The sequence below is a fragment of the Dromiciops gliroides genome, chromosome 3, assembly GCF_019393635.1.
Source record: "Dromiciops gliroides isolate mDroGli1 chromosome 3, mDroGli1.pri, whole genome shotgun sequence".
In the NCBI taxonomy this organism is placed as follows: domain Eukaryota; kingdom Metazoa; phylum Chordata; class Mammalia; order Microbiotheria; family Microbiotheriidae; genus Dromiciops; species Dromiciops gliroides.
Window position 1 is genome coordinate 458,629,653 of NC_057863.1, and position 15,641 is coordinate 458,645,293.

The window sequence follows — 15,641 nt, forward strand, 5'->3', positions numbered from 1 at the left end:
AATATCCCCAGAGCATTTCATCTGAATCTTTCCTGGACTCCTCTTTCTCCTCACTACATATTATGTTTATTTGTGTACATGTCGTATGTCCTCTCCGAACCCATCCTCGTCCCCAGAAAGATGTAAGCTCCTTGAGAACACAGCCACTGGGTCATTTTTGTCTTTGTCTCATCCACACCTAGGGTAGTGCCTCTACTGAGAAAGCGTTTTGTAATGTTTGTTAAGTTTCTTGTTCAGTTGTCTGTTTTGATATCTGTGGATCACAAGTGGTATTTTTAAACAAAACTCCAAAGCAGGTGGCTTTTCAGAGTTTAACATAAGCAATGACGACAGTCTCTCTCTTTTCCCAAGTTCATGGAAGCACACTTGGTTTGCTCATCTCTATTTCCAGAAACCCGTTATGCCCATTTATGGTCACTAGAGGGCAGACAATTTCAAAAAAACCAAAACCAAACCAAAACCCAAAACAGTCCCAAACGTGCTCACACTGCAGTAGACTGCGGTGTCCAATGATGGGAGCCAGCTGCAGATTTCTCACATGCCTGTTTCCCCCAGAAACAAGGAGCAATTACTTGAAATTCTCAGGCAACAGGATGAAACCAAGGTGTTTTCTGCAACATTACCCTTGTGGAATGCTGGCTTTGGGAGAGCTCTTCTCTGCTTGTGTGTATGGGTCCCCTCCCTTACTGAACAGCTCGTAATGAGGTACAGTGATCTTTCTAAAGATCTAAGACTAAAAAATATACCAGGTCAGGCTTCTTAACCTGTGATATATTTCAGGGATTCTGTGAACGTGGATAGGAAGAAAAAAAATCACATCCTATTTTCTTAACTAAGCTCTAACTGAAATTTAGCATTTTCTTCAATTATGAATTTGAAAAACAAAAAAAAAATGGTATTATCCTGTGGAAAGGTTTATAGCCCTCACCAGGTTGCCAAAGGGGTTCGTGATACAAAAATGATTGGGAGTCCTTGCACTAGGTTAAGTATGCTAGTAGTGAGCCATATGCCTGGTTAGCACTTTAGATTCCCAAGCATCACAAGGTATAACTTCTGGAGACTTGCTTTTCCTACTGTCAGATTTAGAATAGCTTTAGTGTAGGGACCTCCCAGTAAGAAAACTCCCTCTACCAATGCAGATAAGTAGCTGTTTTGCTATTTTAAGACTGAGAGAATGGCTTGAGATCCAAAGAGTTTAAATGAGTTGTCAGTGGTCACATGGTCAGTATTTGTCTGAAGTCGGACTTGAACACAGGTCTTTCTGACTCTAGTCCCCCTACCCATTATAGCATGCTGCTGGCTGCCTCTTATCCTATTCACAGGCAGAAGGGGAAAAAAGGTGGTGTTTTCTATTGAATCATTCCTCTTGGGACAATGTGTCTCACATTATTAACAACCCAGAGTCAGCCACACTTACTGTTCTGACAGTTGCTGAATACTCGGATTCTCATTCTGCTTAAGGGGATTATAATAGTGTGCAAAATTGGGCATTAGGCAAATCCTCGCCTGCTAAAACAACAGTACCTTTTCAGTGTGAGTGACAGCATTAAAAAAGGTGGAGATCAATATGAAGACTGGTGGGGATTTGCAGCCCAATAGAAAAGAATACACATTTTGTTCCCATGTCAACCACTTCTGTGTCTGGATTGATTTCCCCCCAATTGGTGTCGAGATTAATTCAGCCTTTTCCAGCAGACAGTGATCTCAGTCCCAAACATTATTTCGACTTGGATGAGGGGGTTCAGCCATTTGACTGGCAATACCTACAAGGCCACGTTATTTTACAGAGTGGTCACTGTATTATCTTCCTCATTAGTCACCCAGTCCTGAATTTGTCGTGAAGAACCAGAATATGGCACAAGTGAAAAGATTCAAAGAACCTGGGTTCAAATTCTGGCTTTGCCATCGATGGACTATATGACTCTGGGTGAATTACTTCCCCATTCAAGGGCTTAGTGTCTACAGCTATAAGATAGGTGGGGTTGCATTAAATGATCTCTAAGATCCCTTCCAGCTGAATATATGAAGTCCTTCATCTATGCTTTACCCTAACAGAGATCCATCTTATCTGATAGCATGGAGTAGAGCTCAATGGATTTGTTGTTGTTGTTTAGGCAATTAGTTATATCTGAGTCTGTGTGACTCCATTTGGAGTTTTCTTGGCAGAGGTACTGGAGTGGTTTGCCATTTCCTTCTCTAGCTCATTTTACAGATAAGGAAACTGAGGTAAACAGGTTTAAGTGGCTTGCCCAAGGTCATATAGCTAGGGAGTGTCTGAGGCTGGATTTTAACTCAGGTCCTCCTGACTCCCAGACAGCCCCATGTTCTGTCCACTGTACCACTGTACCACTGTACCACTGTACCACTGCCTTCAAGGGATAAAGAAATCATTTCATATACTTTAAATAAGGAGGGAGAAGAATGAACCAGTATTTCCTTTTAGTGACAAAAAGTAAGGAAACAAAGCCCAACCACTAAAGCCTGTGTTATATCATTGGCTAGCCTAGAATGAGGAAGGAACTTTATGGTTAAATTAGGAAAGTCAATCAGAAAGATTTACCCTTGGGCAGCTAGGCGGTACAGTGGATAGAGTGCCAACCCTAGCAGTGTGACTCTGGGCAAGTCACTTAACCTTATTTGCCTCAGTTTTCTTATCTAAAATGAGCTGGAGAAGGAAATGGCAAACCATCCCAGTATCTTTGCCAAGAAAACTCCAAATGGGGTCATGAGGAATCAGATATGAATGAAACAATCGAACAACATATTGGAAAGAAATCCAGGCACAGTGGATAAAGCACCGGCCCTGGATTCAGGAGAAGCTGAGTTCAAATCCAGCCTCAGACACTTGACACTTACTAGCTGTGTGACCATGGGCAAGTCACTTAACCTTCCTTGCCCCACAAGCAAAAAAGAAAGATACCATTAAAAAAAGAAAAGAAAGAAATCTGGAAGCTGGTGTAGCAGGGTAATGCTATTTGTCATCTCAGCTGGGATTTCCCCCTTTTTCTCCTGAAACAGGCGTGGCTAAGGTGGGAAAGGCATATATTTCCAAAACCATGACTCAGTATGAATATTCACTAGGGAAGAACAAGGACTCTATTTCCCAGGAAGTCACGTGCCTATGGTGCAAGAGACTACAGAGAGGCCTCTGGGAATACAAAGAAAGAATAGTATGTGGTGCTGGCTTCATTATCACAGGCTTCTGAAAAATAGCAGCAGCAAAAGCAGGTTTTAATGTTGGCCTCTATACTCGTAGTCATGCTTGGGCAGAACAAGAAAATGAAACATCTTGGTGATGAAAAAGATGCCAGTGATGGTGACTAAGAGTAATGAATATTGCCTATGGTAAGCCAAACTAAGAACTATAAGGAGATGGTGGCAACCAGAGAAAAGGTTAGGTATGAACCTGATCCTTTCCTGAGGATTTCAGGTCTGGGACTCATCATGGATTAGGTTCAGGCTGCTAACCTTTGTCCTTGCCTTATCTATTCAACCTGTGACTCAGGTTCAGTCACCTTGACTTCAAGACTACACAGAAGGGACAGAGTCTGAAAATGAACTCCCTTGGGAATGTGGGTGAGATTTTCAGTTGCTTTATCATCCATTTCTGTTCCATTAAGACATCTTACCTTTTCAAGACTGAAGCTTATCTGGGTCTCTTAGCATGGTAAGTCACTGAATTCCTGGATCCACGTTTAACTCTAGAAATTCCCAGTCTCCCAACAGCATGGAGGCAAAAATAGGGGCCAGAGAAGTAAATTGCTTTTGAAAATTCCTATAATTTGATGGGGCAGCTAGGTGGTACAGTGGATAAAACAACAGCCCCAGATTCAGGAGGATCTGAGTTCAAATCCAGCCTCAGACACTTGACACTTACTAGCTGTGTGACCCTGAGCAAGTCACTTAACCCTCATTGACCTGCAAAAAAAGAAAGAAAGAAAGAAAGAGAGAGAGAGAGAAAGGAAGAAAGAAAGAAAGAAAATTCCTATAATTTGAACTCAACTCAGGGTCCAGAGTTGGCTGAGTCACAGGCTTACACATTCCACCCAGAGAACCATTCAGGTCACAGTCTCCGTGCTCTCAATGGCCCTTCAGCTATTATTTCAATTTCTCTCTTCTGCTTTAGTATGGTGTCTTTTTAAAAAATAACTTTTGATTTATAGGGATAAAAGGCTTAATGTTTCATGCATACAAAAGAACGTGTTGTAATGAATTCTGTGTGATTGGAAAATGATATCACAAATAAACAAACAGTAGGCCCCAACCAGGGATGTATGCCAATAAAAGCAATGTTCTCTTGCTCCTAAGGAGCTAGCCTCCGGAAGGCTGTGTTTATAATGGTGGCTAAAGCCATCTAGGAAACAGCAAGAGAACACTCTGGTGAAGTCACTGTTCTGGTCCTATCAATAGGTCCTTCCTGTCCTGACTTCCAGGCTACTCTAGCTCAGCAGGGCTCAATGGGTGTAGAAGTCAGATGGTGTATAAATAAAAGGCTTCAGAAAGTATAATTTCAACCTGCTACTCTCTGTGAGAGATTCTGTCACTAAGAAACGAAATGTCCACAAATAAGAATCCCTAGTCTCAGCCATTGAAATGACCAGTGGCTGAGAGACTTGATATCAAGATTATTTTCAGACTCCCAATAGTTCCTGATGAATAAGGAAGGTTTCAGCTGCTATAAATGATCTAAAGCCTTCTCAAATCCCTAAATATAAACAACTTCATGCTGGCAAAAATGAAAAGGGGGAAGGGGAGTAGAAAGTTGAAAGTGGCCAGGGCGGCTAGGTGGTACAGTGGATAGAGCACCGGCCCTGGAGTCAGGAGTACCTGAGTTCAAATCTGGTCTCAGACACTTAACACTTACTAGCTGTGTGACCCTGGGCAAGTCACTTAACCCCAATTGCCTCACCAAAAAAAAGAAAAGAAAAGAAAAAAAGAAAGTTGAAAGTGGTCTATTTCTTCCCTTCCCACTGCTCTGTAACTTAGCTGAGGGATAGAATTATAGGGAGCAGTGCTGGGTGAGAATGAACTTGGTGGTATGAATAGAGGCCTTCAAAGAAAATTCAAGCTAGAAATGCATATTCCATTGTCTGATCAGCTTGCTCTTGAGCAAGAATTCTTGGGGGCAGCTAGGTGGTACAGTGGGTAAAGCACTGGCCTTGGATTCAGGAGGACCTGAGTTCAAATCCAGCCTCAGACACTTGATACTTACTAACTGTGTGACCCTGGGCAAGTCACTTAACCCTCATTGCCCCACCCAAAAAAAAAAAAAAAAGAATTCTTAACCTGAGATTCCAGGGAATTTGTGAACTTGGGTGGGGAAAAAAATGACATATTTACTTTCACCTTAACCACTAACTGAAATTTAGTGTTTCTTTCAAATATACATAAATATACTGAGAAGGGGTGTGTGAGAATTAGAGTACTACCAACCTGTTGAGAAAGATACTGCAGGGAAGCTCCACCATGAATAGAACGCATGTGAGTTAGCATCTGGAAGTGAGCTTTCTGGGGTTTTGAAGGTCAGATTGGCATCAGGAAGTGATGTCTGCTGCTCGTGGGTCCTGTCAATCAGTGTTACCAGCCAATTAGCTTGGAGCTGTGTGTGTGGATGGCCCTGTTTCCTGTTTCACAGGAGGCTTCTGGGAGAAGCCTTAGAGGAGCAAGTTTTTTTTCCGCTTCCGGACAGTGGCAGAGGTGGTAGGGACAGGCAGAATAGGGAGAGTAGACAAATATCGTACTCTATCCACTTGTTTCTCTTTACTAACCCCTAATATACTTTATTTATTTATTTATTTTATTAAGTGAGGCAATTGGGGTTAAGTGACTTGCCCAGGGTCACACAGCTAGTAAGTATCAAGTGTCTGAGGCCAGATTTGAACTCAGGTACTCCTGACTCCAGGGCCAGTGCTCTATCAACTGCGCCACCTAGCTGCCCCCCAATATACTTTAATAAATACTTAATGCCCAAAGATTAGTGCTATACATTTTCTAATTTAAGGTGACCACTCATTAGATTTTAGACATCACAGCTAGAATTTTAGACCTTACAAGTGTCCATAGGTTCCATCAGATTGCCAAAAGGGTCTATTACACAAAAAAGAACCTTGATCTAGATGGAGTGTGAAGGGACATTGGAAGCCATCTAGTAAAATCCCCTCATTTTACAGGTGAAGATACTGAGGCCCAGGGAAGGAAAATGTCTTTGCCAGGGTCACGTAAGCTGTAAACTTCAGATATTGGATTTGAACTCAGGTCCTTTAAATCACTTCTACCCTCTGAGATGGGCTTAACAAGAAGTAACATCTCTATTTTACAAATGGATTGAATTACAAATCTAACAAACACTTCTTGGAACCTCAAAACTGGTCAGCTTTGAGCAGCTATGAGCAGTCACCAGCAAAATTATGGTTGTTGAGTGAATGGTGAGGAAACCAACAAGAGCTTTGTTCTGCCCGTTCTCTGGGCTGGCAGTCACTGTGACCAGCTGGAAAACCATTTTATTGAGCATAGCCCTCAGATCTCTTTTTCAGATCACAGATCATGGTAGTCATTTCCTAGCCTTCATCTTCTAGACATCTTGTCCCATCCCTATATTCACCTCCATTTAGATCAGGCCCAATCATCTATCTCCCAGGCCAATAGGATCTCTTGGGAAAGTTTTGCATTGAACTTCCTGAGAGCGCCTGGCTTGGGAGTGAATTTTTTTGTCTCCACTCCCCTTTTTGAAAATGAGTTTACAAATCTTATGGAAAAACTTTTTTTCCTTCTTACTATTTCAGACTCTTCCTCATTTTTTTTTTTGTTGTTGTTTCAAAGGAACCCTTAGAGTTGTGGCTTTTACTGCCCTTTCCCTTTGACAGAGACTTTTTACTTTAACAAAGAACTATTCATAATGAGGCCCTACAATGACTTGCTTGCAGAGAGAATGATGGCAAAATGTGCAGTCAGTTCTCTATCATTTACTTTAATAAGAAGGGTAAAGAGCTGTGAATAATACCCCACCATGAATAATCCTAAAATGATTTGTATTTGACTTTTGGATTGTGGTTAGAATCTCTAACCTGGATATAAATGTGCTGTGGTTGCTCAGTCTTTTTTTTCAGTCGTGTCCATCTCTTTGTGACTGCACTTGGGGTTTTCTTGGGAAAGATACTGGAGTGGTTTGTCATTTCCTTCTCTAGCTCATTTTACAGATGAGGAAACTGAGGCAAACAGGGTTAAGTGACTTGCCCAGGGTCACACAACTAGTAAGTCTCTGAGGCCAAATTTGAACTCAGGTCTTCCTGACTTTAGGTCCAGCATTCTATCCACTGAGCCATCTAGCTGCCCTGGATGTGAATGTACACCTCTGATAGTCGATCAAAGGACTGAGGTTTCATATTACTTCATGGCTGAGTTGTTTATTACCTACCTCAGAGGGTTGTTGGGAGGAAAGTGCTTTGTAAAAGACAAATTGATACTTGAGTATGTGAGCTCCTATTACTGCTCTTCTCCAGCCCTCTGTGCCTCCTCCTGGTGTGAAGATGACCCTGGGTTCTTAAAGCCAGTGAAACATAAACTTTGACAAGTGCTTTCATGTTGGAAAGATTTCCAGTGCAAGCTTGAAAATGTTGGCCATATGAGAACTAGTCAGCTCACTTTGGGTAGAGTGTTGTCTCAGCACTGAATTTATCAGACACTATGCAAGGGTTATAAAGACCAAAAAAAGGAAAAAAAAAGAGAAAGAGATAATCCCTGACCTCAAGCAACTAACATTCCAACATGGCTGACTCAAAGGCTATGCCAGCAGTTGGAGGTGGGTCTGCACAGGTCTGATCACATCACCTTCTTATTTAACCAACTCCATTAGCTCCCTATCATCTCTAGGATCAAATATAAAATTCTCTATTAAGGCATTTGGTGTCTTTCATAACCTGGACCCCTTCCACCTTTCCAGTCTTTTGTCCATAACTTACTCTCTTCCTGCTGATGAAAATAAAGGATCACTGAAATTCTTGAGGTATTATTATCATTGTTTTCATTATTGCTCTTATTATTATTATTTGTTTGGTCCTGTGTTTTCATCAATGTGGGGGAACACTGAGTGAGAGAAACTCCCTCTGCCATGTAGATGCAGATCATCAACTATTCTGCAATCTAGATTTAAACATCTATCTGTATCATTAAGAGGATAATTGACTTGCTCAGGATCACACATATAGTATTTGTTAGGGGTAGGACTTGAACCCAGGTCTTCCTAGTTGGATACTGGCTAAACCTCTGATTTAGAGTTATAAAAAATGGAATAGGTTGCCTTTTGAAATAATGAGCTCCCCATTACAAGAGTTACTGAAACAGCTTAGAGGATGAGGATCCAGCTTATAGATACTGTGATTCTCTCTGTCTGTCTGTCTGTCTGTCTCTGTCTCTGTCTCTGTGTTTCTGTCTCTATCTCTCTGTCTGTCTGTCTGTCTCTCTCACACAGACACACAGACACAGACACACACACACAGAGGCACATACAAGTTGAGGTGCACACTCAACCTAATTTATAGCCCCTGACCCCAACTGTCTTCCATTTCAGCATCAACATGAAACACCAGCACCGTTGGGTCTAGTAATTTACTGAATACCAAGTTTTGTGGTAACTCTCTTTCCAATGTTCTTATGTCCTAACACATGCTCTTGGATCCAGTGACACTGACCTCCGTCTGGGGTGTCCCACAAATAAGACATTCCATCTCTCCACTCCAGGCATTTTCTCTGGCTGTCCCACATGCCTGGAATGCTCTCTGTCCTTCCCTCCAACTATTTGCCTTCCCTGGCTTCCTAAATCCAAGGTAAAATCCCACCTTCTATAGGAAACTTTCTCTAATCCCTCTTAATTCCGATGTTTTCCTCCCGAAGACTTTTATCCTGTATCTAGCTTGCTTTGTATATATTTGTTGCCATGTTGTCTCCCCCATTAGATCATAAGCTCTATGAGGGCAGGGACTATCTTTTTTGCCTTTCCTCATATCCCATCACACCTGACACATATCAGGGTCCTAATAAATATTTATTGATTTACTCATTGATGAATTTTAACTCAAAAGATAGTCAAGGAATTAATATATAAATGAATAATTTGTCAGGGAGAAGTCTTCAAAGTTGTGGCAAGGAGCATAGAACAGGAACACAGAATAGAACCATAAAAGTGTCTACTAAACAAGAAATCTTAGACAACTAAGGAGGGCTGATTATTCCATGTTCAAAGAAATTTAATTCTTACTGTTCCACTGGAAACTTAGCCATTACCTGGTTTAAGTGGCAATTGCCATCCCTGTCATCCTCATCCTCATCATGCATAGTTTGCATTCCTATAGCACAACCACATGCATTATTTCATTTGTCAATAACCAGGAGGTCAGTGGTGCCAAGTATTAATCCCATTTACTCATGAGGAAAGTGAAACCAAGAGAATAAGTGACACCATTTCTTTCTATCTTCTGTTTAAGGAGGACCAAGGCTAGTTTTTCTGGCATGCATGAAGCCAGTATATAACCCCAACATTAGGTCCATCTAGGTCCATTACAGCAGTGTGTGCACCCCATACTCTGTCATAGCAGAGGCAGGGTACATTAGGCAATTAGTTGGGGCGTGGGTGGACCACCTCTCACAGCCCTTTACAATTTGGCCTTGCAGACCTAGCCAAAGTGTAATACAGAGAACTGGAAACTTCTCTCCCCAGAAGAGATGGTATAGATATAGCCCCTAAGCTGCCAGCTTCATCTCCTCTTCTCATCTTTCTGAGGGGATGCTGTTAAGCTGTTTAGGGGAGCCAAGCAGGAGGGGGAGAAAAGAAAGTTGTTTTTCTTTGATCTGGGCTAGACAGTTGCAAGTTGAAAAGGTGCAGATTTGAGGCAGGGGGCTGACGGCTGCCCACATGTCAGTTATTGGTCCAGTGGATTCTTTGGGATTACTGGAAGGTCTACTTCCACTTTGAACATTGCAGAAGCTAAATTGAGTTTCTACTCTGCAAATAGGGATTTTCAGAGGCATCTGGCTCTCCTTGAAAAATAAGCTGCGGCCATGGAGAGCTAAACCTCTCTGCCACTGCTGGCCAAATTTAAGACAGTTACCTCTAGGTGGTGCCCAGACCATAATAAATACACATAGGATGAGGCCAAATGTCACCAGCAAACCACTGCCTGAGGTACCCTCCATAGCTGGCTGGTTTTCATATATAAGAAACTTCTCATCCCAAACAATTTTGTTCAAGCTTTTGAATACAAGTTAAAAAACATTTGAATTGTTTAGAAGAAGGATCCAAGTTAACTCTCTTTGGTTCTGGAGGGCAGAATTCAGGTGAAAGCCACAGGGAGATAGATTTCAACCCAAGAAAGACAAAATTATTAAATCGGAGCTCTCCAAAAGTGGACAAATATGCCTTGAAAGGTAGTGAGCCCTCATTTGTTGGGGATATCATATATCAGATCGGTGATTTGAACAGAGATTGCATGAGAATTGATGTCAATTCTAAGAGTCTCAAATTGGGAAGATGGGTCAAAGATTTGATGAAGATCATGACAATGAGGAGAAAAAAATTCTGGCTTTGTCACATTTCTGGCCAGTGATAAGAAGTCTCTGGACAATCTGCCTTTTTGCCTACATACAGACACTTTTTTACAGTGCTTTGAGGCCCTCAGATGAAAGTACCCCATTTTCCTGAGACCATTATGTGACTGGTGTCAGCTGTAGCATTAAGTCTGTCTGATTCAGTTTCCCCAGCACAAAGGCAAAAGAGGTTTCTCTCTCTCAGCAGTCAGGAACTAGCATGCATTAATCTCAGCTAAGCCCTTATTATGGGATCCAGCCATTCTGCTTTCCCCCTTTTTAAATGACTATCTTCTCAGCATGTCCTGAAAACGAACAGGAGACAAAGATTTAGGACATTCACCGTGATGAGAGGGTCAGGGGCTAGGGAGGTAATATGCTTTGCAGCTCCACCTCAGCTATGCAAGTGCAATCCTTATTTATATAAACAATTAATGTCCATACATGCAAACTCACACAAAAGCAAACTTCTGTAGCCACAAATTGAGCCATCCACTGCTTCTCTAGCCCCCCAGGTTAATTCAGTAGTTTTCTCTTCACTTTACAAGGTGAGGGGTGAATTGTTTCACCTATACATTACTATTCTCACGTAAATCAGAGTCACTCAACTGGGGCCACAGCAGTTACCAGGCACCAAGTAGAGGTGGAGGGAGAGTGATTCTAGGTGCTAGGAAGAATACAAAAGAAGCTAATGATGTAGAGCTGGCACTATGGCTGCCTTTAATTCCCAGCTAAAATCCCACTTTCTACAGGAAGCCTTCCCTAACTCCTCTTAATTCCAGTGCTTTCCCTCTTTTAATTATTTCCTAGTTACCCTGTGTATGGTTGCGTATTTGTTTGCATGTTGCCTTCCCCTTAAGATCATAAGCTCCTTGAGGACAAGAACTGGTTCACATTTGTCTTTCTATCCCCAGTGCCTTGTTTGGTGCTTTACATACAGTAATCTCTTTTTTTTTTAAAGTATTTTATTGTTTTCCAGTTACATGTAGAGATAGTTTTCAACATTTGTTTTTATAAGATTTCTAGTTTCAAATTTTTTCCCTCCTTCCCTACCTCCCCAAGACAGCAAGTAATCTGATATAGGTTATATATGTACAATAACATTAAACATATTTCTGCATTAGTCATGTTGTAAGAGAAGAATCAGAGCAAAAAGGGAAAACCTCAAAAAAGAAAAACAACAGCACCAAAAACAAAAGAAATAGTGTAGTTCAATCTGCATCCATATTCCACAGTCTTTTTTTTTCTGGATTTGGAGAGCCTTTTCCATCATGAGTCATTTGGAACTATCTTATAACATTGTATTGCTGAGAAGAATCAAGTCTATCACAGTTGATCAACACATAATGTTGATGATACTGTGTTCAATGTTCTCCTGGTTCTGCTCATCTCACTCATCATCAATTCATGCAAGTCCTTCCAGGTTTCTCTGAAATCTGCCTGCTCATTGTTTCTTACAGCACAATAGAATTCCATTACATTATATGCCACAACTTGTTCAGCCATTCCCCAATTGATGGGCAGCCCCTCAATTTCCAATTCCTTGCCACCACAAAAAGAGCAGCTCTAAATATTTTTGTACATTTGGGTCATTTCCTCTTTTTTATGATTTCTTTGGGAGAAAGACCCAATAGTGGTATTGCTGGTTCAAAGGCATACAGTAATCTCTTAACAAATATTTGCTAAATTGGGGAGACAGGACAAACAGTTGATAGGATATCCCTTTGCAAAGCGAGGCCTTGACTCTTAATTTATATAGATGGGGCTCAGTCCTAGTGGGGAGCTTGACCCCAAAGTGAGGATTCATGCCTTTTCTCACACCCCCTGGTTCATTATTCCCCCACCCTGGAATCCAGGGGAAAATTTCTTACCCAAAGCTCAAGTAGACTCATGTTTGGGGTCTCCCCAGAAGTGGTTTGCCTTCTATAAAGATACATTACAAAATAGTAGATATCAGGCATGGGGTAGATATGCATTTCCTCTGCTACAGAAGAAATGTTTAAAACACAAAAAGAGAAGGGAAAGGGAAAGGGAATTAGCAATGACATAATACCTACAGTGTGCCGGGCACTGTGATAAGCATTTTACAAACATTACAAATTTATAGATAATTACATACATTATCTCATTTGATCTTCACAACAATTGCAAGGTAAAGATTACATAGAGTTGGCATGAAAACGTGTGAATAAGCATGATGTGAAACTTAAGTATCTAAGCAGTAAGTAGGGGATGGAGAGTGAAAGGTCCTGGGAATGATTGACCATGAAAGAGCTATGTGTTGAACTTAAAACTCTACTTGGAATCTACTAGAAGCAGGTAGGTGTACACTATAAGAATTAGAGCTGGAGAGGAGCTTAGAGATCATTTAGTTTAACCATCAACATTTTACAATTGAGGAAATTGAGGTCTAAGTGACTTGTCCAAGGTCATATAGTCACTGAGCAGCAGAGCCAAGCAGGATTTGAGCCCAGGTCCTCTGATTCCAAAACCAGAACTCTTTCCATTTACATCGTGGATTTCCCAACCAAAGAATCCATGCCCCTGAACCTGTTATGGAAACATACCATGTCTCTCTCCCAATTGGCCTTCCTATCTCTTTATGGTAGGAGTTTTTAACCTGTGGTCTGTGAGCGTAAAAAAGAAATTGCTCACTATATTTTAATATAATTGGCTATCTTCATAATTCTATGTATTTTATTTTATGCATTTAAAACATTAATCATTGCTTGTAATGGGATATTATTGCACTATAAGAAATGACAAGCAGGATGATTTCAGGAAAACTGGGAAATACTTACCTGAACTGATACAAAATGAAGTGAACAGAACCAGGAGAATGTTGTACACAGTAAAAATATTGTTTGATGAAGAGCCTTGAACGACTTAACTATTCTCAGCAATACAATGATCCAAGATAATCCCAAAGGACTCATGATGAAGCATGCTATCCATCTCCAAAGAACTGATATTGTTTGAATACAGACTGAATCATGCCACTTTCAATTTTTTTCTTTCATTCTTTTTCTTTTATTTAAGTCTTCTTGTACAAAACGACTAATATGAAAATGTTTTACATGATTGCACATGTATAACCTATATCTGATTGCTTACCATCTCAGGGAGAGGGGAGGGAAGGGAAAGAGAGGGAGGGACAGAATTTAGAACTTAAACCTTTTTAAAAAATCCAAATGTGGGGGGCAGCTAGATGGCGCAGTGGTTAAAGCACCGGCCCTGAATTCAGGAGTACCCGAGTTCAAATCTGGCCTCAGACACTTGACACTTACTAGCTGTGTGACCCTGGGCAAGTCACTTAACCCCCATTGCCTGCAAAAAAAAAAAATCCAAATGTTAAAAAACTGTTTAACATGTAATTGGGTGGGATGTATGTACATATACATATACATACACACACACACATGTAAACATTATTCAGAGAAGGTAAACATTGATTTCACCAGATTGCCAAAGGGGTCCATGATATGCTTCTGCCTAGCCTTCCCACCCCTATCAAACATGGACAGATCTTTCCTGTCATACTCACTCATAGCTCCTTGGTGCTCTGTCCCTTCAGTAGATACATCCTCTGGTCTCCTGTGCACCCCCATGGGGGCAAATCTTTGGCCCTCTGCCTTTATTCATACCACTGAGAGGATTTGATTGACCTTTGGTCAGTTCTAGCTCTTGTGATCTTCCTGCTCTCCTAATCAGTGACCACCACATTCATTTCATATAGCAGAAAATCTCATAAACTCAGATTGCCTAATAAAATTTTTAAAAGTCAATACAACAATATTAACAAAGATAAGAGAGAATGATAGTGTTATCTCTATGCAAAGAGATAGTAAAAAAAGTCTTGAAAACTCTGAAGGAAAGAGAGAAAAAGAAGGCATCATAGAATTTAGAACTTGAAGGGACCTTGGACAAGAGAAGAGGGGAGGAAGAAAGGCTCCTGTAGACAAAGAAAAAAGGGGGAGAAGGAAAAAAGGAAGGAAGGAAACATTTATGAAGCACATACTATGTACAAGTTCTGTGCTAAGAACTTTACAAATATTATATCATGTGATTTCCCCAACAACTTATTATGATCCCCACTTTACAGTTGAGGAAACTGAGGCAGACAGAGGTTAGGTGACTTACCCAGGGTCACATAGCTGTACATGGCTGAGGTTGGATTTGATCTCTGTTCTTTCTGACTCCAGGGCCAGGGTTCTATGAACCCAGAAATCATATCCCACTGGGTCTCTATCTTGTGACACTTGCTCCTAAAATTTCTGTTCTATCTCCCTGAGATAAACACCAAAAAGAGTGGGGTGGTAAATATAAGAAGTTTAGTTGCTTCTTTATTGTTCAATAATCTGATTATTCCCACCAGGCTTCAACTGAACTAAGAAGTCCAATCTCTCCCATTCAACAAACTGACAAGAGTTTATAAGCTCCTACTATGTGCAAGGCATTGTGCTAGATACAAGATGGGGTACAAAGGCAAAAGCAAAACATTTCCTGCCTTCCCCAGGATCTTAAATTATACCCATGCTCCTCTCTTGGAACATAGTCCTTGGAGCAAGTTGCATGCCATTTCTCTACAGTGTGTTCTTAGCAGAGGGGACATTGAAAGTGTGATAATGGTAAATGGGAGGGCAAATGGTTGGGGGGGGGTGGTCTGGGGGTAAGAAATAAAAGTAATTAGATGAGAGGGAGTAGTTGGTAGAAGCCTTTGAAACACAATTTTGGATGCTTGATCCAATGGGCCAATGGGAGCCATTATAGGTTTCTGAATTGGGGTGAGGCAAAGTGGTATTTATGAAATAGGCATGGGTTTAGTGATCTTTAAGGTACCCTCCTGTGATCACAGGATCCCCAAAATGTGGTTCTTGCTAGAGCCAGGATGCTTGAGGGGAAGGAACATCCTGAAGATGGATACACCAAGTTCTTCAATTCAGCAGCTGGATGGTACAGCTGTTGTAAAGCAGAACATTTAGAATGAATTTAGGGAAGGGCTCTCCCAAAATGGCTCTGAAGAGAATTCAAGCAGAGCTGTAACTAGCAATTCTTGTAAACAG